We start from the raw sequence: 26,906 nt of genomic DNA, 5'->3' as shown, positions 1-26,906 counted from the left end.
TGACGGTTTGATTGGTACTATTTTGGGGGTCATAAGCCTTTTTGATCGCTTGCTGTTGCACTTTTTGTGATGTAAGGTGACAAAAATAGCTTTTTGGGCACTGTTTTTTTAATTTTATTTTTATGGTGTTTATCGGACGGGGTCTATCATGTGATATATTTATAGAGATGGTCGTTACGGACGCGGTGACACCTAATATGTGTATTTTATTTTTTCATTTTTTTATAGGAAAAGGCAATTTTCTTTTTTCTAATTTTACATTTTTATTTATTTATTTTTACTTTTATTATTTTCACTTTTTTTTTATCAGTTCCCTCTTGGATCTTGAAGATCCAGTGGGGCTGATAGTTGTACTATACTTTGCAATGCTCTTGCATTCCAAAGTATAGTACTTCCAGATTGCCTGTAGGTGGCAGCACTGGACGCCTTTGCCATGGCAACCGGACGCTTTTGCAAAGCGTCCGGTTGCCATGGCAACCATCGGGTGCTGCAATCACAGCGCTGCAGCCCCGATGGTGGAGAGAGGGAGCTCCCTCCCTCTGTTAACCCCATGGATGCCGCAACCGCGGCATCTATAGGGGTTACAGGAGAGTGTCAGCATAGAGCTGACACTCTCTGCTGATGGCGGCGGCTCAGTAATGGAGCCGCCGCCATTGCACACAGCAGGGGGATCGGGGGGGGGGGGGTTTCTCGGGAGGCTGCCCACAATATCGAGGAAGGCTGGGGCAGGAGGGGCGGCTAGAAAATTAATGCAGGGGGCGGACCGCATGCCATCAGCCCAGGAGAGGGGCACAGAGGGGCACAGAGGGGCACTAAGGGCTTGGAGGGGCACAGATCGGGGGGGGGGCATGAGGAACACTATCGGCTTTCAGGCATTTTAACACTGCCGCGATCCGATTGGTTAGTCTGCACAGACTAACCAATCGGATCGATTGCCGGCAAGGGGCCACTCTGATTGGCCCCTTGCTGGCATTACTGGCCTGTATGCTGTCCGTGACAGCACCAGGGCAGGGGCAGAAGCTTTAATCCAAGCGCTTTGCAGCGCTTGGATTAAAGAGCTGGCTTGACGTCTATACACGTGGTAGCTGCACGGGACATGTGCAGCTATCACGTATATATACAGATTGCAGTCGTGAAAGGGTTAATAAAGCATTGCAGCCATTTTTATTCCACAACATATTGTTTGTCTTTATTTATTAGTTGTTAAGAAATTGTTATGTAATGAATGGTGTCATTTGCATCCATGTGTTTCTCATTTTCATCTTGGAGCAGGACCTCCAAGAATGGCAGCATTCCTAGTCTGACTCCATGTAAATGAGTCCTAATGGCCAAGAATCCGCAAGATAACCACTAACGAGTGTTCATAGGAACGCTCGTTATCGATTATCTGGCATCCGTTCATCATCTGCTGTATCGTCCCTTGTAAAGGGACCTCTAGTCTGTTGTAACAATGATGAGACAATTATAGATGGGAAGTGGCCACTCTTCTGGTGTCCATAATGTTATGTAATGTACACATGCTGTTTCAGTGGCTGCATAACCTGTCGGTCAGTGAACTTATTAAGTATAGCCAAGTCCTGGGACCTCATGGTTGGTGGGTAGCAGTAGGTCCAGTGGAAATGTGCCCAACTAGTCTGCATTTTGGGAGTAAAAGGAGGAGGGTGTAAGGGGACTGCCACATTCCGGGAACCATCGCCACTCAATGTCCTGGTCTCCTATCACCCAAATTATCATCCTTAAAGACTGTTTGCATGAGGCTAACATTTATACTGATTGTCTGATGTGTTCTCATTTGAGGTGTTCCAGTTTTGGCCAACCTAAATAATTATTGAGGGTCCTTTACAATAGTTTTCAAGCTTGTTTTTTTTTTTACTTAAAAAAGTCTAAAACAATTTAGCACAAATAACATTGTGTATGAATTTTTACTTTTTTCTCTCAAAACTTTTTTAAAAAAGTGGACAGTTTTTGGTGGAAGAGTGCAGGGCTACCATGTAACATAAATGAGGCTAGAAAACTGGCATAGGTTTCGTTTCTGCACACGGACCTCGCAAATGTGGCAAGTTTATTAGGAGGCCTTTATCCATTAATAAATTTGTTGCGTCTTTTGTCAGTAGGCTTTTTTCTAGGACTAGCATGTGAAACACCAGTCTCTGGTAAGTGAACCCAATTATGCCAAGAAGAGAACCAATAAGACTGGGGTGTGTGGAGTGGGGAATGGTCCTTCCTTCAGTGTCCATTTTGGTATGTACACATTATGCTTTATACTGTACAAGTAGTGGCTTTCCCTTTTAAAAAATATCTACAGAATGTGTATTCTTTGTTCCTTCATTCAGGAGTGGCAGTGGGGAAAAGACCGGCCCCATCTGCCAGATTTTTTTTCAGAATTTTGACTCTTTTTAAGTAGGCTCCCTAACATGTGGTACCTACTCCTACTGCTCTGGTCCAGCGCCATGGCTCCATTCGATAATCTTCCAGTTCCCTTCCAGCCAGACGGGATCACATATACACCTGCAGCCAATGATTGATCAGGGGTGACATGTCCTCAAGTAGCATGTCACTGCTGAGGGTACTTTCCCACTAGCGGCAGGAAGGATCCGACAGGCTGTTCACCCTGTCGGATCCGTCCTGCCGCTATTTCGCCGTGCCGCCAGACTGCCGCTCCGTCCCTATTGACTATAATGGGGACGGGGGGTGGAGCTCTGGCGCATCACGGCAGTGCACGGCGAGAGGCCGCCGGACTAAAAAGTCGGACATGCAGTACTTTTAGTCCGGCGGCCTCTTGCCGTGCACTGCCGTGCTGCGCCAGGGCTCCACCCCCGTCCCCATTATAGTCAATGGGGATGGAGTGGCAGTCTGGCTACACAGCGAAATAGCGGCAGGACGGATCCGACAGGGTGAACAGCCTGTCGGATCCGTCCTGCCGCTAGTGTGAAAGTAGCCTGAGTCTTGTGATGTCTGAGAAAAACTCCAGGAAAACCCTTTAAGATAAATGTTCATGTTGGCAGTGACAATGGTGTGCATGTGTGGCACCTGTCCCAGAAGCGCTTCATGGGGTGGCACTAAGCAGATTCACCTCACCCATGGGAATGAGAGGTTATGCAGTGCCCCAGACAACTTCCAAAAATAGTTTATTATTGTTGCAAGAGTTAATACTGTGTCTTCAAGAGAAATGTTGGAATTTATTGTCTTGTATGCGCTTAATAGTGATATATAGGCAACCAAACAGTTAACATATTGGCAGACTGTTTAGGATACCAGGGTGATAAACTTGGTCCAACCCCTCGCTAGTGAGTTAAGAAGCCTTAAGAGCTTCAGAGTTTAAGAGCTTAAGAAGAACTTCAGGAAAGACGTGTATGACTGTGACAGTTCCTGGACACTAAACCCAAGTCCAGAGAATCCTTATCTATGAGACTACAGCTGCCATAGAAGATGCTTTACCACCAGATAATCCCTAGGAGAAATAAACCAGACATCTTAGAAGGTCCTTACCAACTAGGTTGTGCGATCTTCAGAGCGCAAGGTATTCGCTCCTTTATGGCATTGAGACTTTGCTGCTGTGATACGGATATATAGCTTTTGTACCTACCAGATATTGAGTTGTACTGGTTATCCATAGCTAAAGATCTGCACCCCTCACTCCAGGAATTGCAGAAGAAGTTAACAAAAACTGAATAGCACACTTTTGGTTAACTTGGGCAGATAGTAAAGTATTCAGAGAGACCCAAGGACTACAACTGCCATCATTGAAACGCTATTGGGAGACTGCACTTGGAAATACACTTGGAACTGTGTCTTTTGCAACTTATATGTACTACTGCTCCTATCATCAATTTAATAAACAAAGATTTTATTTATTGCAACCAACAAGCCTGCTTATTGTCTGTCACCAGCTCCGCTTCTACATTCCTGCCTTGAACCATGCCAAATACCTAACATCAAGAACACCCCAACTAACACCAGGCAGGAGACCCCTGAAGGTCAGAGTGTGCCTGAAGGAAGAAAGAGTGAGCTCTCCAGTCACTGCATGGCCCAAAGGAGCTCCAGATTGCCGCCGTGAACTGTAACTACTACTATCACCATCATAGCCACTACCACCACTTTAGTCTTCCCTGCACTCCTCCTGAGCTGCTGCAGTGGTGGTGGGTATACCCTTGGTATGAACATTCACATATCTCTATAAATGCACATATGTGAACCTTAGAAAGTCAGTTCATCAAGAGCTAGATTTTTCTGTACTGAAACACTGGTGTAGATCAAATACACATATTAAATAGCCCTGGCGAGCAGTACAGGCACGCAGTTGATAAGGCATGTTTTTTATTTTTTTCAGGATGGATGTTTTGCCATCGGTTTCTGGGGTCATTACCTATCAAACAGTATTTCATCCAGGCAAATTTTACAACAGAAAAACGACAATCTCGTAACATAGACAGAATGCAGTCGTTAGTGTCCATAGACGATGAATGAACCCACGGTGGCTAACAAATTACTTCTAGTTAGTCTTTATTGTCTACATTTTTGATTCACATCATTGAGTGTACTTGAATAACAATAGACTGTCATAATTTTTTTTTCACATAAGCAAAATATTTCAGCTGAAAACATGAAAATAAACTATCAGAAACCACGAGAGGTCGAGATTACTATTCCCGGTGCAACTCATCAAATCGTGCAGCTGTGCAATCTTTCTACGTGAGGCGGCTTTCCACATTACAATAACACTAACAAACTCTGGGGCTCGTGTAAAGAGTCAATTTAAGCACTTCTTGGATGGCTTAATGGAGGCACGCAAACAATGCACTTGGGGCATTTAAAAGGACTCATTTAAACATACAGTTTCATGACTCATTGCTTAATTTCAGTGATATGAGAACTTGTTGGGGTGAAATGAGGATTTTTTTTTAGCTTAAACCATCATCTTGTGTTAAAATTTCTATCCTAATGAGTAAACATCTAAATAAAAGTAACTTTATTAAGCCTATAGATCAGTCCAGAAAGCAGAAATACAGTAATACATGCCACATAATTAAAACAAGTTTGGCTAGTACACTTATTAGAGGAGAGGGAAATTTCCTGTCAGCAAAACGATGCAGAATAAAAGAAAATTACGTCTTAGTTTTAAATTATTCTACCTCTTACAGCAACTGTTCTAGAAGATAGAACATGCGTAATGATGCATAAGGTGCACTTATTAGCTTTTGTTTCCTCTGTAATCTTCTTGCCACTACCAAGCACCCTGCTCATTGCCCTGGCATTTCCCCCACTTCATTTCCCCAGACAATATACACTCACACACTTCAATGGCCCGTGGTATTCAAGAAAAAAGTCTATAATATTCAGTGGATGAAAAATTTTGAAGCCAGGCCAACTGGTATAGTTTGGTCATGAGACCTCCTTGAGGTTCTGATGTTGTCAAAAACACCTTGGGGCAGATCTGCCTAAAATAGCATTTCCTAAACCAGTCTTTATTTTTTTTACATCGCAATATCCTGAGCCCCATAACTTTTTTATAGTTATGTCTACTGAGCTGTGTAGGGGAAAAATTTTTTGCGTGATGATCTGTAGTTTTTATTGATACCATTTTGGAGAGTGTGTGCCATTTTTATCACAGTTTATTTTAATGTTGCTGGCCAACATAGGAACTGCAGCTCTAATATGCTGGGTCTTTTTCATCCTTTAGATGTCGTGATCACACTTGAACACAGCATCTACACACTGTAATGTTCGCGATAGGCATTATTGCCAGTCACAGACATGAGCCGCGGCCCTTTGCTGTTTGAAACAGCAGAGACCTGTCAGCTATGGCGACTGCTGCATGGGTGAACGGGTACGATGTTTAAAGATCCCACCAGTGCCGTACATGTACGGTGCTGGTAGCGAAGGGGTTAAAGCCAGTTTTCAGACTCAAATTCAATGATTACCCCTCCCCTCTTGTTTATAAGCCCACTTGCTCTGTATAAGTTATCCTTTTATTAAATGGGTTTTCTGGGGGTTCGATATTGATGGCCTATCCTCAGGATAGATCATCAATATCTAATCGTGGGGGGCAGACACATAGCAGCCTTGCTGATCAGTTGTTTGAAGAGACGGTGGTGCTCCGGTGAGCTCTGAGGCCTGCTTACAGTTTACCAAAGACAGAACTCTAAACTAGATAGCAGCTGTGCCTGGTGCTTTAGCCCAGTCCTATTCACCTGAATAGAAATGAGCTGCACATAGGCCATATGACTAATGAACATGACATCACTGACCTAGGAAGAGGCTGCAGAGCTCAATGAAGCACTGCAGCCTCTTCAAAAGATGATCGTCAGGGATCCTGGGAGACCGACCCCCACCCATGTGATATTGATGACCAGTCATTGGTTCCTTAGTAATCGTTCACCAGTATCTAATGAAGTGATTACTAAAGCTAGTCATACACATTAGATAAATCTTAGCAGAACCTGCTGATTTCAGCAGGACCGGATGACTTTCCAATATGGACTACCAACTCTGCCCCAACAGCAAATCTCGATGGGGAAACAAACGATTGGACAGTTAGATTTCAACATGTCCAGTCCTTTTGTTTTCAGGGAAGTAAACCAGTGTTAGCTGGCTAGCCAATGATATATGCAAGTATCTGGCATTGGCTTTATCCCCTTTCCTCATTCAGGACACATGCAGGCTTGACATGCAATAGGTGGGATCCAATTTTGTGTCTCATTTCAGCATGTCCATACATATATTTATTATAATATTTAGCCTTTTGCTGTGCCTCTGTTATCTATATGGCTTTGTTCTATTATGTGTACATGTGTATATATAATTTGCTTCTCTATTTCTAGTGATATGGTCTCAGTTGTCCTGTAGGACACCACCATCCTTTTATTTAGGGACATGGTCAGCTTGCTAGTACCATAAATATCTACTACTGTTCTATTTTGTAGGTTTGTCCAGTTGGCTAGTTCCCCGTAGCTTCTACTGGCCGAACCCTCTCTTTTCACCAAACACTACCATTCAGCTTGCTACACATTCCAGGGTCTCACTAAATAATTACTATAACGAGGTTTTGTTACCTTGGAAGCCTTAACTGGAGCAGGCTAATGTGTCCAGAGACTGCTGGTTCTCCTGGACCAAATGAAGTTGTAGATGGAGTTCCCTGAGACTGTGGTCAGAACTCATCTTATCACCAAAGCTAATTGAAATAAAGTATTCTACTTTTTAATTGGTTGTGTTAGTTCTTCAGAACTCATCTTATCACCGAAGCTAAGTGAAATAAAGTATTCTACTTTTTAATTGGTTGTGTTAGTTCTTCATTATACAGTACCCATATTATAATTTCCATTTGCATACACATGCATGTGTATGAGGAGGCAGGGAGAGATAGCTATTAAAAACTACTACTCCTACTATATTTGACATTATTTTGAAAAATAAAATACAATAATCTAATAATCCAGTACCTATCTGGTCTGAATGAATGTAATATTACTTCAGATTGTCTAGGAATAATACAAATAAAATAAATTGTCCACGCTGAATCTCTTGGAAATTGATTCAAGTCATAAAATGATCCCCCTGTCCCATCCTCCACTGATTATATCCGACAGATCCACTTGAAAAGCATGTTCTTCCTGAATTTCTCTATTAGGAATGAACAATTTCATATTTGCTTCATTTCCAATCACCCTATGCATCTGCAGCCAATGTAGAAGCACCTGGACATGAGTGCACCAGATGAGCAACAGCCGTACGCGTTCATTACTGTCTGATTGATGTAATCATCACATCAGATGGGAAATAATTGCTATCAAACAAATCGAGCACAGAGTGCACTCACTAGGAACATCTTACTATGTAACGTTGCTCTATAACGTTGAGGTGAATGCAGCTTTTAGAAAAAAAAATGCAACTACCAAATGTGGTGAATTACGCAGAAACCTCTGCCTATAACTCCATACTATAATCTCAAATTAGTGAATATGACACCTGACTCATAGGCACTGACAGAATAAACTTAAATATTTAAAAAACATAAGATGAAATAGGCATGCCTTATGAGGTTGAAGAATTCATTCTGCTTGTCACCTTAATAAGCACCAACAAACACAAGGCCACACAGTATCCATACATAGTCCATTTTTATTGAAACATAATTAAAAATGATGATAAATAGTTACATTAAAATATCCACAATCTTGGATGAACACCACATGTCACGAAAGGATGTCCCCAAGAATTTGATAGTAGGAGGCACTAATGGTTTCTATCTTCCAGCAGATATAGAGTTCCTCTGGAATTTCATAGTAGGAGGTTGCCTGGACCTCTGGACTTGGTAAATTGGGTTCCATCTTCAAGAATGAAGGCACATTGGATCAGATGGTAATGAAACTAAGATCTGCAGTAGCTCCGGGGCTTATCTAATACAGTCCTGATCAAAAGTTTAAGACCACTTGAAAAATGGCAAAAAATCATATTTAGCATGGCTGGATCTTAACAAGGTTCGAAGTAGAGCTTCAACATGCAACAAGAAGAAATGGGAGTGAGACAAAACATTTTTTGAGCATTCAATTTAATGAAAACAAAGAATAAACTGAAACAGGCTGTTTTTCAGCTGATCAAAAGTTTAGGACCACATGCCTTTAAAAGGCCAAATCTTTGCAAAGATGTGGATTCATTGTCATTTTCTGTCAGGTAGTCACACGTTGTGAAGGCAAAGGAAAAAAAACTCTCCCTTTTTGAAAGTGGTCGGGTTGTTGAACTGCATAAGCAGGGTCTCTCACATCGCTGCTGAGGTGGGACGCAGTAAGACAGTCATTTGGAATTTCTTAAATGATCCTGAGGGTTATGGAACAAAAAAGTCAAGTGGAAGACCCAAAAAATTTTCATCAGCACTGAGCCGGAGGATCCAATTGGCTGTCCGTCAAGACACTGGACGATCCTCGACCCAAATTAAGGCCCTTACTGGTGCTGACTGCAGCCCCATAACCATCAGACGGCATCTGGGACTGAAGGGCTTCAAAAACAATCAATCAAAGACCTCGTCTCCTTGAACGCTACAGAACTGCTAGTTTGGACTTTGCAAGAGAGCACCAAACATGGAACATTCAAAGGTGGAAGAAAGTTTTATTCTCTGATGAGAAAAAATTAAACTTGATGGTCCTGATGGTTTCCAACATTACTGGCATGACAAGCAGATCCCACCTGAGATGTTTTCTATGTGCCTCAGTGGAGGGGGCGCCATAATGGTCTGGGGTGCTTTTTCCTTCAGTGGAACAATGGAGCTTCAGGAAGTGCAGGGGCGTCAAACGGCCACTGGCTATGTCCAGATGTTGCAGAGAGCATTCCTCATGACTGAGGGCCCTCGTCTGTGTGGTAATGACTGGGGGTTTCAACAGGACAACGCTACAGTACACAATGCCCGCAGGACAAGGGACTTCTTCCAGGAGAATAAAATCACTCTTGCGGCCCATCCTGCGTGTTCCCCTGATCTAAATCCAATTGAGAACCTTTAGGGATGGATGGCAAGGGAAGTTTACAAAAATGGACAACAGTTCCAGACAGTAGATGGCCTTCATGCGGCCGTCTTCACCACTTGGATAAATGTTCCCACTCACCTCATGGAAACGCTTGCATCAAGCATGCCGAAACTGATTTTTGAAGTGAGAAACAATAACGGGCGGAGCTACTCATTACTGAGTTCATGTTTGGAAGTTGGATTTCTGTTTTGGGGGGGTTTAGTTTTTTTTTGGAGGTGTGGTCCAAAACTTTTGATCAGCTGAAAAACAGCCTGTTTTAGTTTATTTGTTGTTTTCATTAAATTGAATGCTAAAAAAATGTTTTGTCTCACTCCCATTTCTTCTTGTTGCATGTTGAAGCTCTACTTGGAACCTTGTTAAGATCCAGCCATGCTAAATATGATTTTTTGCCATTTTTTAAGTGGTCTTAAACTTTTGATCAGGACTGTATATAAAGCTGAGTGTATGTATGTATGTCTGCTAAAGGAATCCGCACCGTCGCATTTACAATCGCGAAATTTGGCACACAGGTACATCAGGTGTCCGGGAAGGTTTTAGACCGGGTCTCAGCTCTATAGCACGTACCATTCCTGAGATATTCCCCAAAAAAATGCATCAGCCAATAGAAGCCTGTTCACATGACCCTTATCAGCCAATAGAAGCTCGCAGGCCCTTAGTCACCACATACACAGTTTTACACCAGCTTTCCATAACAACACAGCCATTTTTCTTCATTGCTGTAGGTCAGCTTTAAAGGGGCAGGGCGCTGTGGAGGACACTGTTAAGGGAGCGGAGTGCTGTGGAGGTCACAGTTCAGGGGCAGGTAGAAGGACTTGAAAACTCCGCCTCCAGGTTCCACTAAGCCACGCTGTCCGCATCCGTGATTCCGTTCCCCAGCTCTGAAAAAATATAAAGCTTGTCCTATTCTTAGGCTACTTTCACACTCGCATTTGTTGCAGATCCATCATGGATCTGCACAGACGGATCCGTTCAGATAATACAACCGTCTGCATCCATTAAGAACTGATCCGTTTGTATTATCTTTAACATCGCCAAGACGGATCCGTCTTGAACACCATTGTAAGTCAATGGAGGACGGATCCGCTATGATACACAATGTAAGTCAATGGGGACAGATCCGTTTTCTATGACACAATCTGGCACAATAGAAAACGATAGCCGTTTGGCAACGTTTCGTCAGACGGACACCAAAACGCTGCAGGCAGCGTTTTGGTATTCGCCTCCAAAGCGGAATGGAGACGGAACGGAGGCAAACTGATGCATTCTGAGCGGGTCCTTTTCCATTCAGAATGCATTAAGGGCAAAACTGATCCATTTTGAACTGCTTGGATCTCACAAACGGAAAGCCAAAACGCCAGTGTGAAAGTAGCCTTATCCGCAAATTGCAGTCCGTGGTACAATGTAAAGTCAATGGATCCGCAAAATGCGGACGACATGCCAAAGACATTCCGTATGTCATCCGCAATTGCGGATTCCGTTCCTGGAAATAAAGTCCTGTTCTCAGAGACCAAAGTGCTAGGCCCTCGCAGAGCTGGATTTTTTCAACAGAAGAGAGAACTTGGCAAATCTTCATGCCATCCATTGATACAGAAAAACTTATCACAATTATTCAAGAACGTCCCAACCTATGGGATACCCGGCCAGACTCCTACCACGACCGAATACGAAAGGACAGGTCATGGGAGGAGATAGTAAACGAAACTGGAAGGATCTGAATGGGAGAAGGCTGACTCAAAAAAGAGGCAAACCATCAGTGAGTATAAAGACTTTATCTTTTCTGTATATGTATGCCCACCTTTCTGGTATCAACATCGTATTCAGGACTGGCCAACCTATGGCTCTCCAACTGTTACGAAAACTCCCATAATGACGTGCTGTAGGGAGTAGTAGTTTTTCAGCAGTTGGAGAGCTGCAGGTTGCCCATGCCTGCCATATTGCCTCAATAGAAATGTACTTTGCAAACTTTTGCATAGCAAGGCATCTATATACAGCTGCATATGTATGCATTTTTTATTGCTTAGCAAACATTTTAACCCCTTATAGCAAATACAGTATATGTATTTAACTAGTGGTTGCATAGTTTGATAATCTCATATAGACAAAATATTAAATGTATGAAAATAATAAAATATATGTATGCTTAACAAAACATTTTTTTCTTTTTTTTAGTTTCTCGTATAAAAAAATCGATGGTATTCCTGTCGTGATCAATTTAGAAGAGAAATAAATATGAAGCAGAAAAGTGGTGATGGAAAATTGACAAAGAAGCCTTATCTGTATACAGCACATATACAATTTTTAAAGCCAATAATGGAAACAAGACCGTAAGTAATATTAAAATAATAATATTTTTTCTGGTGATTTGTGTTATTGGATTTTACGGGCTCATGTAAAGGACCTTATGCCCTCCGAGACATACTGTCCATGAGCGGGCCATATGTCCCGGAGCGGCATACATCGTGCGCAAGGGAGTACACAGCATCATAGATTACAATGATGCTGTGCACGTCGGACCACCCGCGTCCCACACTCATATGAGTGTGGGACAATAGAACCGCGGGTGGCCCGACGTGCACAGCATCATTGTAATGTGTTCCCATGTGCACCATGTATGACGCTCTGGGACATATGGCGCGCTCACGGACAATATGTCTCGGAGGGCATACGGTTGCGTGCATAAGCGCAAAGCTACATTGCGATACTAGATCTGAATACTATATGAAAATCTGTCTCCATACAGTATTCAAATTTTTATAATACTCTATGATGTTCATTTTTTTTATTAATACATTAATCCACTTGAAATGCTTTGGAGCATTGTATGTGTAGCAGCGTATCCAAACATTCTGTAATCAATTTTCATGGGATAAGATATAAATCCTCTCAAAAGGCATCAAATATGGAGATGAACAACAGAACTCCAATTATTTGATGTGTTGTTACAGGATCTCCATTTGACCCATATTTAAAATTTGAAAAGAGGCCTAAGGCATTTCCATATCCTGTACTATGCTTGAACAACCTATAGAAATTCCCAATTGAGGTCTATTATAAAAAAAATATATATTAAAAAATTGATATTTATTTAATTATTTATTTTGTATATTAATAGTACTGTTGATAACCTGAGCATAGACAGTGAAGAAGCTAACAGTCAAGCAGCTGGAATGTCTGTACAGGCCTCAGGAGAAAATTCAGATGCACCTCGACCTCTGTCACCTCAAGGAGAAAATATGCAGATAGAAGATGTGTCCCAACCAATTGAGACAGTGCCACAAAATATATCTGCTGACCAGCCAGTAAATACTTTGCGTCGTTCATCTGCCATACGTAGGGGTCCCCTCCCCACAATTCTGGTTTAGATACTCGAACTATCATTGGCGTAAGGGTTCTTCAGTATCTAAACCAGAATCGTGGTGAGAGTAGTGATGAAACTTTATTAAAAAGTTTGGCCCCATGTTTAAAACGTGTGCCAGAAGAACGTAAAACAAGATGTATTGCTGCTATTGCACTGGTCATGGACCTATTCGCAGGTCAAGAAAAAGCCATTGATGCTGTTCACTATTTGGACCAAGCTCAAGATGTTATGATAGGAGACCAATCAGGCCTAGTATGTCCCAAAATCCACCTCCTCATAGGTTTTATAATACTTCTGAACATTATTCACAGGGGAGTGCGCAATACCGTGGTGACTACCAAGGATCCTCAGAGGGCAGTCGTCTCCCCTCTACTAATCCCGGCCCTTTTACTAGGGAACTTTTTGACTTATAATTTCTCTATTGTTTAGATTTTGTTCTTAATATAATAAATGATATTATGTTTAATAATATAATGTCTAAGAGTTTTTTGTTAAATAATTAAATATTCCGTGGTGTTTCTGGCCGTGCCTCTGCACTGCAAAAATTTAGTGCATGCAATACTTTTTTGGGGAACGGCCAGATCACAAACCCATTCAAGTTGAAGGGGTCTAGATCCGTCTGCGCCAGCCCCAGCCGCAAGAGTTTGCAAGTGCCAGTTGCCAGTGCCAGTGCATAGGGGACCGAAATTGCGGTCCCCAATGCACTAAACGGCCAGCACACGTTCATGAGCCCTAACTAAGTGGCATTAGGTAGAATAAATAAACACTAACTATTGTATTGTGATTTTCCATATTGCTTACTTTGCTGGCTATAATAATTTTTCTATCACATTATACACTGCTCGTTTCCATAGTAATAGACCACCCTGCCATCCATCAGTGATGGCCATACTTGCACAATATAGTAAAATGCACTAGCCTAGGTACACACACATGTTCTTGGCCACCAGAGCGGCTAATGCTTTTTACTATTATGTGCAAGCACGGCCACCACTGATGGATTACAGAGTGGTCTTTTACCATGGAAACGAGCAGTATATAATGTGATAGAAAAATAATTATAGCCAGCAAAGTAAGCAATATGGATTATATTTATGAAGTCAATAATGAGTCATTAAAAAAAAATCTTTATTGATTATCTATTATTTGTCAATTTAAAAGTTAAATAATTAAAACTTTTTTTTTTATTAAGAGCATTTTCACATAATTTTTTTTATTTCCAAACAATGCTCTCTTCTTTTCTCTATTGATGTAAAACGGCGGCCGTCTTTGCTTCTATGCCGTGCTGGTGGGGTGATGGGACCCGGGGCCCATGCGGCCTCACTGTACAGTGGGGCTGCTATGCGGCTGCCGGATCCCGTTGCCTGCTGGAGCGATGTGGAGGCGTGGTGGTCGCCGCACGGCTCTGCGCCATGGCTAGAGTAGGTTCCCACTTAAACTAGAGACACCCTTGTCGCGGTAAGTGGGCCTATGCGCTTTGATCAAACTGTATACTAATTGTCTCTTTATAGTGCACAGCAAATGATTGATAGCATCGCTAGATAGCCATGTTTTATCATAAGAAATGCTGATAATTCATAAACAGTTGTATATCAGAAGCATAGGTATGAGGATGTGCGATTTAGAGATTCACTCTACACATTTATACAGTTATAAACATAGTGCGGGTACAATTGCGTCTTAAAAAAATTGAGTAAAGATTATTACTCTTTTTAAGATGTCATTTGTAATGAGGTATTAGAAGGTATTTAAACCAAATTCCTAAAAAAAATATATATATATATTTTAAAACAAAAAAATCAATATTTTAATAAGTTTAAATTGATAGTGGAATTTGGAAATTACAAAATACCTCAGCCCGCAAGCCCACGTCTAGGGTCCTCATTCTCTTGCGAGTCCCTAATCTAAACTAACAACAGGGGATCTAACTAAACTAAGAAAATTAAAATTTATATAGAAATTTGAAATCCAGAATCAAGCTGAAATCAACGACTTCCACGGATGGCTTCCAACTGCCACGGTAATGCCCCCTCCGGACTGCAGAAAAAGTTGGCATAGAGTTCCCGAACAGCTAGTCCAGCCGTTCCAGGTCGTCCAGTCCGGTTCTGATCAAAAATGACAGAAGAAGTAATATTTTGACCAATATCTGCATCAGCGGAGGAATCATGTATCCTGGTGAAGTTGTGTAGTAGTACACAAGCCTGTATTACTAGGGTGGCATTGTCCGGATTCATCTGTATGGATGACATGAACACTCTCCACTTTGTGGAGAGTATTCCAAAAGCGCACTCTATATACCGACAGGCTTGAGTCAATCGACAGTTGAAGATGCGCTTTCGGTCATCCAGATCGCGTCTAGAAAAGGGCCGCATTAGGTGGGGTGACAATGCTAATCCTTCATCTGCCACGATCACAAATGGAGCCGGCGGACCTGTAGATATGGGTAGTCTTCTTGGCTCTGGCAGGGCAAACTGGTTTGCTTGAAGCGGTTGACCCATTCTGGAAGCACTAAAGATGTGGGCGTCTGAAGTGCTCCCGTGGGCCCCGATATCCACAATTACAAACCTGTAATTGCTGTCGGCCAAAGCCATCAGCACTGCAGAAATAAATTGTTTGTAAATGAGGTACCGGGACCCTGAATGAGGCGGCTTCTTTACACGAATGTGTTTTCCGTCCAGTGCCCCAATGCAGTTAGGAACCTGTGCAGATTGTTGAAATCCCTCGGCGATATGCATCTTCCACCTTGGGGGTAGGCATCACCGCTTCTCTAAGTCGCTGACAGACGATCCCAGAGATTGTTGAGATCCCGAGCAAAAACTCAAAGTGCAGCGATGCAAAGGAATCTCCAGTTGCAAGGAATCTGTGGGAATAAAAAAATTTTTTTTTGATATATTATTTTTTTAAATAAACTTTACAAAACATAATTTTTTTATAGTTATTACCTTAACGTGACTATAAGCCTTTTTAATCAGCAGATATGCTGTGCCTCATGCTCGTATTCACGAAGTTCAGGTCCGGATGTAAAGACACCAGCAGACGATTCAAGGCCTCCATGGCAGTAACTATGGAACTTCAAGGGGTCCTGACGCAGGTCGTTATATAATGTGTGGAACTGTCCCTTCTGTTGACACTGAGCGACAATAGGATGAACCCACTGTCGCCTCCTCCTCTTCGTCCAAATCGTTCTGCTGTCCAAATCGCCGCAATATGAGCCAATGGAAGAGAACTACATTTATATCCTTCGGCATGATTATCGTTTTAGAGAATGCTAGAAAAAAATGCCTATATCAAGCAAAATTTTCTCATAGAGCTTCTAGCGACACGATGAACCAAACAAAATGGCGCCTGAGCTGTCACATGACTTTACTTTTATTAACTTTTTTTTATTGATATCCAAACAACTTTATTAAGCATATTGAAAATTATTCATGTTTCCGTTTTTGGGGATCCGCAAAAAACAGATGACATACGGATGACATACAGAAATATTTTGTGGAACAGCGGATCCGCAAAAAACGGACCGCAATTCAGGATATAGAAAAATACTGACATGTGAATGGACCCTAAGACTGTGCCCATAATGAGAGACTCTGTAACAGCATGCTCATTGCCCCATGTAAGACTGTAACCACTAAGGGCTCATGCACACGACCGTATGCCCCCCCCGAGACATACGGTCCATGAGCGGGCCATATGTCCCAGAGTGGCATACATCATGCGCACGGGAGCGCACAGCATCATAGGTTACTATGATGCTGTGCGCATCGGGCCGCCCGTGGGACTATTGTCCACCACTCATATGATATTATGAGTGTGGGACAATAGCCCCGCGGGCGGCCCGATGCGCCCAGCATCAAAGTAACCTATGATGCTGTGCGCTCCCGTGCGCACGATGTATGCCGCTCCAGGATATATGGCCCGCTCACGGACCGTATCTCTCGGAGGGCATACGGTCGTGTGCATGAGCCCTAAGCCTGTTTCCCCTAATAAGGCTCCGTTCACACGTTCGCAATTTTTCTTTCCAGATTTTTTGCGGATCCGTGTGTCCGCCAAAACCTTCAGTTTTTTTACAAATGTGCATCCGCATCCGTTCCGTGTTTCCGCAAAAAAAATGGAAGGAGGAATACAGTAGATGTTGCTAGGGGACCCAAAAAAAATGATGTTATAAAACAGAGGACATGTGATAGTACAGGCGCCATTTTATTGTGCTTTTGGTGTTGTTCAGAGCTGTGTGAGAAACCTTTGCTTGGTTGGCATAGTTTTCTTCCTATTTCTCAGCGATCATCATGGCAGACCTTATGGATAAAGTACAATTTCATTTCTCGGCGATTCAGACGGCAGTCAGCGATGCTGGATGAAGAAACGGGGAGAAAGAGGAGATGGCAGTTTGTCCATCCCATTGTTGCTCAGCGTCTTCACAAAGGACAATTTAACACCTTGTATAACGAGCTGCGACGTGACCCCATCAAATTCAAAAACTATTGCCGGATGTCCATGGAAGCATTTGATCACCTGCTGGTCGTTCTTCATCCTGACCTTACTTTCATGGACACTGTCAGGGCAAAGACCCCTACTCTGATTTATGCTGAGTTCCAAATTAGTATGGCAAATAGGTATCGAGTACTCGGAAGAACGGAAGAATTGAATAATACAATCATCAAGGTTGTATCCAAACAAATCTCTGTTTAATTTAAAGACAAGCTCATGATAATATAGGCTTCAACCCATTATATGAGGAACATGAAATTTGCGGTTACAAGATACAGATCATAAGACCATATAAGACCATACGTATGATTTCCATCCCCCGCTCCTCCGCCCCCCCCCCCCCCCCCCCCCGCACTTCCTGGCTCAGACTAGTCTAACCAAGAGCTCCATACCGTTCCTGTCCTGGCTGGGGAGGAAAAATGTGATTACGGCATATATCTTACCTCAGCTGTTGTATACTTTGAGATCCCTACCATTGTATTTACCAGTCAACTACTTATCCATGGTCAAATTGATAGTGGGGAGGTATATTTGGGCAAACAAAAAAGCCAGACTTCCTTTAGCTTTGCTCACTAGGAGAAAGAAACAAGGAGGCATATCACTCCCAGACCTAGAACAATACATGCAAGCCATACATCTGGAAAGATGGGTTGCCTTGACGAGCCCTGCGCCCCCACCCATACATGTGGAGATGGAGCTAGCTCTAATGGGTAATTCAGCTGACTACATGTTATGGTTCCCTTTTAAAAAAACCGTATAAGGACTCCCTGATCAGTGATATCACAAGAAGTACTATCATTGCATGTAATAAAACAACGACTCTTAATATGGGCCTGGGGAAACTGTCACCCCTAACGCCCCTTAGAGTCTTGCCGCAGATCCTTAGCACAACAAATATCGAATTAGCTGCCATCTGGATGTCCTTGCCGGGAGTTGTGCTGGGTGATCTGGCAAAATCACCTATCCGAAAGGATTATTATGCCTCCTTCACCGGAGAGCACATTACAAAGTGGGATTTCTTGCAAGAAAAGGATTTTGAGGCCACGTGTATCAAGTTTAAAAAGTCTAAGTTTGTTCCTCTTCCGGACCCCACTTGGCTGGAAACATACACCCTGCTTCCCAAAGTCCCCCCGAAATGCATATCACTCATCTACACACATCTGTTGAAAGCTAGATATAACATTATACCTTCTTATGTAGGAGCCTGGGAGAAAGAGCTGAATTGCGTCCTTCTTGACAGAGATAGGAATTACATACTTACCCACTCCCATGGATTCTCCAAATGCATTAGGATCCAGGAAAACTCCCTGAAAATACTTACAAGGTGGTATAGGACACCTGAGCTATTGTATAAAATGGGATTGACATCTAATGATCTCTGTTGGAGATGTGGGAAGGATAAGGGTTCTTTATCACATATTTGGTGGTTCTGCCCGAGTCTGAGGAGGTTCTGGGAAGATGTTGAGAGTATAATTAACCAGATTTGCTCTACAAGTCTGAAGCTTTTACCGGAACTAGTCTTACTGTGGTTACCCTCGACTTACTTCAGACCGGGCAGAATGAACCTACCCACACATATGATTGTGGCTGCTAAACTCTTAATACCTATAAAAGGGAGGGACAAGGAACCGCCGACCTTGAAAATGTGGTATGAGAAAATGGATGATATATGCAGAATGGAGGAGTTGGTGGGTTGGACATACAATGCTAGAGGAAGATATTTACAAGTGTGGGAGCCATGAATAGCACATGTTAAAAAAAATGTAGAAATACCTGAAGGAAGAAGATATGTTTGCTAATCAGGGGTGAACCCTACATTATGGTCGTAGCCCAGGTGACCTGTTGTGTTTATGTATCAAGGGTGAACATTCGCTCTTCAGCCATAGATTATCTTTCCAGACTATAGTAGTAGGTGGCAAATAAAATAAAATAAATAATAAAAGAGATAAAGACAGACAAGACATTTATGTTTTTTTGTTTATTGTTTATCTTATTTTCTTATTTTTACATTTAACTGATGATAAACAGACCTTCTTTAGAGAAATTGTATTTTCACCTACCTGTGATGTCGGGCTAAGGCCCTGGAAGCCTAATTTATGTATACCATTGTCATTGTGAGAACTGCAATTTCATGTTCTACTTTGCTAAATCCTATGTAGGGTCTGTACTGACTTTATATGGCTATGTGAATCGTTTTATTTCAATAAAAACAGATTTGACTAAGATTTGGATTAGACAAAGGTTAATCATGTACATGAGAAAATCCAGACCTTTCTTGTTGCATCAATTGTACACAGTCATGTGAATCATTTGCATATAAATCATTTAAAAGAGACCCTGTACCTCCCTCCCCCATTTCTGAATCTGTAATGGGCAGCAATGTTGCAGGATTAAAATCGTACATCTTTTGAATGTAATTGAGTCAGGCATAAGGAGGCAGCACTGCAATTTAAGTTGACAGGCCATTGATATGTGCTTTGGCTGTACTTGACTGAGGATTCCTTGAATGTCCTGAGGAGTCTGTACCACCAGGGGGTAATCAAGCACAATTTCTGATGCTTTTTCCACTGCCGCAACCACCCACACTGCCGCAACCACCCTGACACAGGAAGGGGCGCCGCGCGCTATAGGATCTAATCTGGCAGAAAAGTAGGCAACAGGATTCTGCCTGTCTCTATGTTTCTGTGTCAGGACTGATGTGCTATGGCCACTCAGCTGTGAGCAGAATAGATTAAAAGGATGGTCATAGTTGGGTATGCCCAGTGCAGATGCTGACAAAATTAATTGCCAATTTGAGAGTGTAAAAAGACTCTTCTGCCTGGTCACTGAGAGAAAAAGGTTCAGTACTCAGGCAGTCGTACAAAGGCTGCATCAACATGGAAGCATTTCGAATCCAGGGTCTGCAATAAGACACCAGTCCCAAAAACATTCTGAGGGGTTTTGGCCCCCGAGGGTGTGTGATGTCTTTTAAAGCCTGTTTTCTTTCCTCGGTGAGGTGATGGGCACCTTCTGACAAACAGTGACCGAGAAAAGTAACACAGGATTGGCAAAATTGCAATTTGTCCTTTGAAGACTTACAACCACTTTCTGCCAGAAAGATCAACAATGACAATTATTCTTTTTTACATGTTTCATAACTTGGGGCACAAAACAACAGATCATTAACATGCAACTGACCACCCTGTCAACACGGACTGAAGGGCTTGAGTATACATGGTGGGTGAATTCTGGGCACCCTGTGGCAGTACTGTCCAGGTATACTGTGTACCCTTGAAGTTAAATGCAAACAGATATTGACAGTCCTTGTGGATAGGAACACTGAAAAATTCATTTACAAGATCAATCACAGTATAACATGAAGCCTTTAAAGGCACTTGTATCAACAAGGTATGTAGATTGGGGACAATCGGGGTCTGTAGGACAGTGACCTTGTTGATTTCCCTTAGGTCATGTACCATCCTATAAGTTATAGGCTGACCTTTTATGGCTTTTTTCTTGACCGGAAATAAGGGAAGTATTGGCGGGTAAGTTGGTAACCACCAGAACCCCCATTTGAACATATTGTTCAATCTGTACGGTGACAGACTGTTCTTGTGCGTGACTCAGAGGATACTGGCGGACCCGAAGTGGACTGCACCCGGGTTTCAAATGAACCATGAAAAGAGTGACATCCAGTTTACCAATATCAGTTTTACCCTTTGCCCCCAATTTGTTGGGGACTGGCTGCAGGTCCTACTCAAATTGTACCACACAGGATGTTTGGTCCGGCTCCAGGTGTAAAGCTAGAACCCGGGTTAAAACATCATCAGGGGTGTCAATATCTACATGTGTGGTAACATCCTCATTAAAGTGAATATGAGCCCCCAGTGCCTGCAGGACATCAGTACCCAGCAAATTGAATGGGATATTTTCTTTTACTAACAACTGAGTCACCTGTACTATCTTTGATTTTCAACTTCATCGGTATAGTTTCAGGAACAAAACCAACTTTCCCCGTGAACCCTGAGGTGGGTACACGTTGTCCACTTATCTGCCATAGTTTCACATAATCTGGATTAATTACGGTTTTGGCTGCCCCCTAACAACTAAAAAAAGGAACCTGCCGATTACCCACCTGAACTGGTATTAAGATGCGGCATCCTTCGGTCGCCGTGGTCATGGCAGATAAGGACACGGGGTTGCCAACTTCCTATTGTGAGGTCACCGGACCAGGGGTGTGCACTGAACCCTGGTTCTGTGAGTTCACCTGTTGTTCTTGAGGGGATAACCGGCAATTTCTGCGTATGTGACCAGGTTTGCCACAATTGTAACATCTGAAGTCACCCCTCCTCTGTCTGGTCTGTCCCTGTTGACCAGACCATGGTCTCTGTTGCCCTTGTACCATATTGATTTTTGAGGATTTGGTCGTGGGCATGTCTAGTTCTAAATAGGGATGAGCGAACCCGAACTGTATAGTTCGGGTTCGTACCGAATTTTGGGGTGTTCGTGACACGGACCCCAACCCGAACATTTACGTAAAAGTTCAGGTTCGGGTTCGGTGTTCGGCGCTTTCTTGGCGCTTTTTGAAAGGCTGCAAATCAACAAGCGTCATACTAGTTGCCCCAAGAGGCCATCACAGCCATGCCTACTATTGGCATGGCTGTGATTGGCCAGTGCAGCATGTGACCCACCCTCATTTAAGCTGGAGTCACGTAGCGCCGCACGTCACTCTGCTCTTATCAGTGTAGGGAGAGGATGCAGCTGCTGTTAGGGCGAGATTAGGCAGGGATTTACTCAGCAAAAACACTTAATCAAGTGATCGATCTACAGCTGTGAATCATTCAACTTCTGCTAGTTAATTGCTCACTGTTTTTAGGCTGCTCAGAGCATTTTTCTGTCACTTTTTTCTGGGGTGATCGGCGGCCATTTTGTGTCTTGTGGTGCGCCAGCACAAGCTGCCACCAAGTCCATTTAACCATCAATAGTGTGTTTCTTTGTTTTTTGCTATATCCTACATCAGGGGCTTGGCTGTGCTTATTGGCTATATTTTAATGAGGGGTGAAATTCACTTGCAAAAATAGCAATCCCCTAAATCTGGTGTTCCAGCTGTGGCTAGCCAAGTGTAATACTGTCTGCTGTCTGGCAAATTATATTTTTTTTCTGGGGTGAAATACAATTGCCAAAATAGCAATACCTTAAATCTGGTGTTTCAGCTGTGGCTAGCCAATTGTAATACTGTCTGCTGTCTGGCAAAGGATATATTTTTTTCTGGGGTGAAATTCAATTGCCAAAATAGCAATACCCTAAATCAGTGGTTTCTGCTGTTGCAGGCCAAGTTTAAATCTGTCCGTAAAAGGGTATATTACACTCAGCGTGCATCTCCAATTGTATTTTTTTCCGTAAAAGGGTATTTTACACAAACTGTTAAATTACAATTGCTGAAAGCATAAGCCTTTAAATTTGCACGCACTATTGTGCATCTCACATAGTGTATTTCTGTCCGTAAAAGGGTATATTACATTCAAGGTGCAAATTTAAGTGCTGATAGGGTCATCCTCAATAACTTCACATGCTACCTTGCATCTCCAAGTGTAATTCTGTCCGTAAAAGGAAACCTTTCATCCAGGGCCTAAATACTAGGCCTACAATTGATATTCAGCTAAATCTGTGGTTACTGCTGTGCCTGTATTAGTGTAATATGGTACATAAATAAATAGCCAGATAGTGTTAGGTGCCTGTAAAAAAAGGCCTGAATTTGAATTCAATACATTGGGCCAAATAATCTTTTTCTTATTGTGGTGAACGGTAACAATGAGGAAAACATCTAGTAAGGGACGCGGACGCGGACATGGTCGTGGTGGTGTTAGTGGACCCTCTGGTGCTGGGAGAGGACGTTGCCGTTCTGCCACAGCCACACGTCCTAGTGAACCAACGACCTCAGGTCCCAGTAGCCGCCAGAATTTACAGCGATATCTGGTGGGGCCCAATGCCGTTCTAAGGATGGTAAGGCCTGAGCAGGTACAGGCATTAGTCAATTGGGTGGCCGACAGTGGATCCAGCACGTTCACATTATCTCCCACCCAGTCTTCTGCAGAAAGCGCATAGATGGCGCCTGAAAACCAAGCCCATCAGTCTGTCGCATCACCCCCATGCATATCAGGGAAACTGTCTGAGCCTCAACTTATGCAGCAGTCTCTTATGCTGTTTGAAGACTCTGCTGCCAGGGTTTCCCAAGGGCATCCACCTAGCCCTTCCCCAGCGGTGGAAGACATAGAATGCACTGACGCACAACCACTTATGTTTCCTGATGATGAGGACATGGGAATACCACCTGAGCACGTCTCTGTTGATGATGAAACACAGGTGCCAACTGCTGCGTCTTTCTGCAGTGTGCAGACTGAACAGGAGGTCAGAGAGGAAGACTGGGTGGAAGACGATGCAGGGGACGATGAGGTCCTAGACCCCACATGGAATGAAGGTCGTGCCACTGACTTTCAGAGTTCAGAGGAAGAGGCAGTGGTGAGACCGAGCCAACAGCATAGCAAAAGAGGGAGCAGTGGGCAAAAGCAGAACACCCACCGCCAAGAGAGTTTGCCTGCTACTGGCCACTGCCACCTGGGACCGAGCACCCCAAAGGCAGCTTCAAGGAGTTCCCTGGCGTGGCAGTTCTTCAAACAATGTGCTGACGACAAGACCCGAGTGGTTTGCACGCTGTGCCATCAGAGCGTGAAGCGAGGCATTAACGTTCTGAACCTTAGCACAACCTGCATGACCAGGCATCTGCATGCAAAGCATGAACTGCAGTGGAGTAAACACCTTAAAAACAAGGAACTCACTCAGGCTCCCCCTGCTACCTCTTCTGCTGCTGCCTCGGCCTCTTCCTCCGCCTCTGGAGGAACATTGGCACCTGCCGCCCAGCAAACAGAGGATGTACCACCAATACCACCACCTCCGTCACCAAGCATCTCCACCATGTCACACGGCAGCGTTCAGCTCTCTATCTCACAAACATTTGAGAGAAAGCGTAACCCTGGCCCTGAATGCCAGCATTTCTAAACTACTGGCCTATGAAATGCTGTCATTCAGGCTGGTGGACACAGACAGCTTCAAACAGCTCATGTCGCTTGCTGTCCCACAGTATGTTGTTCCCAGCCGCCACTACTTCTCCAAGAGAGCCGTGCCTTCCCTGCACAACCAAGTATCCGATAAAATCAAGTGTGCACTGCGCAACGCCATCTGTGGCAAGGTCCACCTAACCACAGATACGTGGACCAGTAAGCACGACCAGGGACGCTATATCTCCCTAACTGCACACTGGATAAATGTAGTGGCGGCTGGGCCCCAGGCGGAGAGCACTTTGGCGCACGTCCTTCCGCCGCCAAGGATCGCAGGGCAACATTCTTTGCCTCCTGTAGCCTCCTCCTCCTACTCGGCTTCCTCCTCCTCTTCTTACACCTGCTCATCCTGTCAGCCACACACCTTCACCACCAACTTCAGCACAGCCCGGGGTAAACGTCAGCAAGCCATTCTGAAACTCACATGTTTGGGGGAAAGGCCCCACACTGCGCAGGAGTTGTGGCGGGGTATTGATCAACAGACCAATGAGTGGTTGCTGCCGGTGAGCCTCAAGCCCGGCCTGGTGGTGTGCGATAATGGGCGAAATCTCATCGCAGCTCTGGGACTAGCCGGTTTGACGCACATCCCTTGCCTGGCGCATGTGCTGAATTTGGTGGTGCAGAAGTTCATTCACAACTACCCCGACATTTCAGAGCTGCTGCATAAAGTGCGGGCCGTCTGTGCGTGCTTCCGGCGTTCACATCCTGCCGCTGCTCGCCTGTCTGCGCTACAGCGTAACTTCGGCCTTCCCGCTCATCGCCTCATATGCGACGTGCCCACCAGATGGAACTCCACCTTGCACATGCTGGACAGACTGTGCGAGCAGCAGCAGGCCATAGTGGAGTTTCAGCTGCAGCACGCACGGGTCAGTTGCACTGCGGAACAGCACCACTTCACCACCAATGACTGGGCCTCCATGCGAGACCTGTGTGCCCTGTTGCGCTGTTTCGAGTACTCCACCAACATGGCCAGTGGCGATGACGCCGTTATCAGCGTTACAATACCACTTCTATGTCTCCTTGAGAAAACACTTAGGAAGAGGAGGTGGCCCAGGAGGAGGAGGAAGAGGGGTCATTTTTAGCACTTTCAGGCCAGTCTCTTAGAAGTGACTCAGAGGGAGGTCTTTTGCAACAGCAGAGGCCAGGTACAAATGTGGCCAGACAGGGCCCACTAATGGAGGACGAGGATGAGGAGGAGGTGGAGGAGGATGAGGATGAAGCATGTTCACAGCAGGGTGGCACCCAACACAGCTCGGGCCCATCACTGGTGCGTGGCTGGGGGGAAACGGAGGACGATGACGATACGCCTCCCACAGAGGACAGCTTGTCCTTACCTCTGGGCAGCCTGGCACACATGAGCAACTACATGCTGCAGTGCCTGCGCAATAAAAGCAGAGTTGCCCACATTTTAACGTGTGCGGACTACTGGGTTGCCACCCTGCTGGATCCCCGGTACAAAGACAATGTGCCCACCTTACTTCCTGCACTGGAGCGTGATAGGAAGATGCGCGAGTACAAGCGCACGTTGGTAGACGCGCTACTGAGAGCATTCCCAAATGTCACAGGGGAACAAGTGGAAGCCCAAGGCGAAGGCAGAGGAGGAGCAAGAGGTCGCCAACGCAGCTGTGTCATGGCCAGCTCTTCTGAGGGCAGGGTTAGCATGGCAGAGATGTGGAAAAGTTTTGTCACCACGCCACAGCCAACTGCACCACCACCTGATACGGAACGTGTTAGCAGGAGGCAACATTTCACTAACATGGTGGAACAGTACGGGTGCACACCCCTCCACGTACTGACTGATGGTTCGGCCCCATTCAACTTCTGGGTCTCCAAATTGTCCACGTGGCCAGAGCTAGCCTTTTATGCCTTGGAGGTGCTGGCCTGCCCGGCGGCCAGCGTTTTTTCTGAACGTGTATTCAGCGCGGCAGGGGGCGTCATTACAGACAAACGCAGCCGCCTGTCTACAGCCAATGTGGACAAGCTGACGTTCATAAAAATGAACCAGGCATGGATCCCACAGGACCTGTCCATCCCTTGTGCAGATTAGACATTTATAACTACCTCCCCTTAACCATATATTCTTGTACTCCAGGGCACATCTTCATTCAATTCTCTTTTTTTAATTTTACCATTATATTGCGGGGCAACCCAAAGTTGAATGAACCTATTTCTGTCTGGGTGCCGGGGCCTAAAAATATCTGACAGTGTCCTGTTCCAGTGGCGGGTGACATGAAGCCTGATTCTCTGCTATGACATGAAGCCTGATTCTTTGCTATGGGACCTCTCTCCCCTGTCTGGGTGCCGGGGCCTAAAAATATCTGACAGTTGCATGTTCCAGTGGTGGGTGACATGAAGCCTGATTCTCTGCTATGGGACCTCTCTCCTCTGTCTTGGTGTCGGGGCCTAAAAATATCTGACAGTGGCCTGTTCCAGTGGTGGGTGACATGAAGC

Source organism: Bufo bufo, chromosome 3 (assembly GCF_905171765.1).
Source record: "Bufo bufo chromosome 3, aBufBuf1.1, whole genome shotgun sequence".
NCBI lineage: Eukaryota > Metazoa > Chordata > Amphibia > Anura > Bufonidae > Bufo > Bufo bufo.
Note: the sequence above shows the minus strand (reverse complement) of the source record.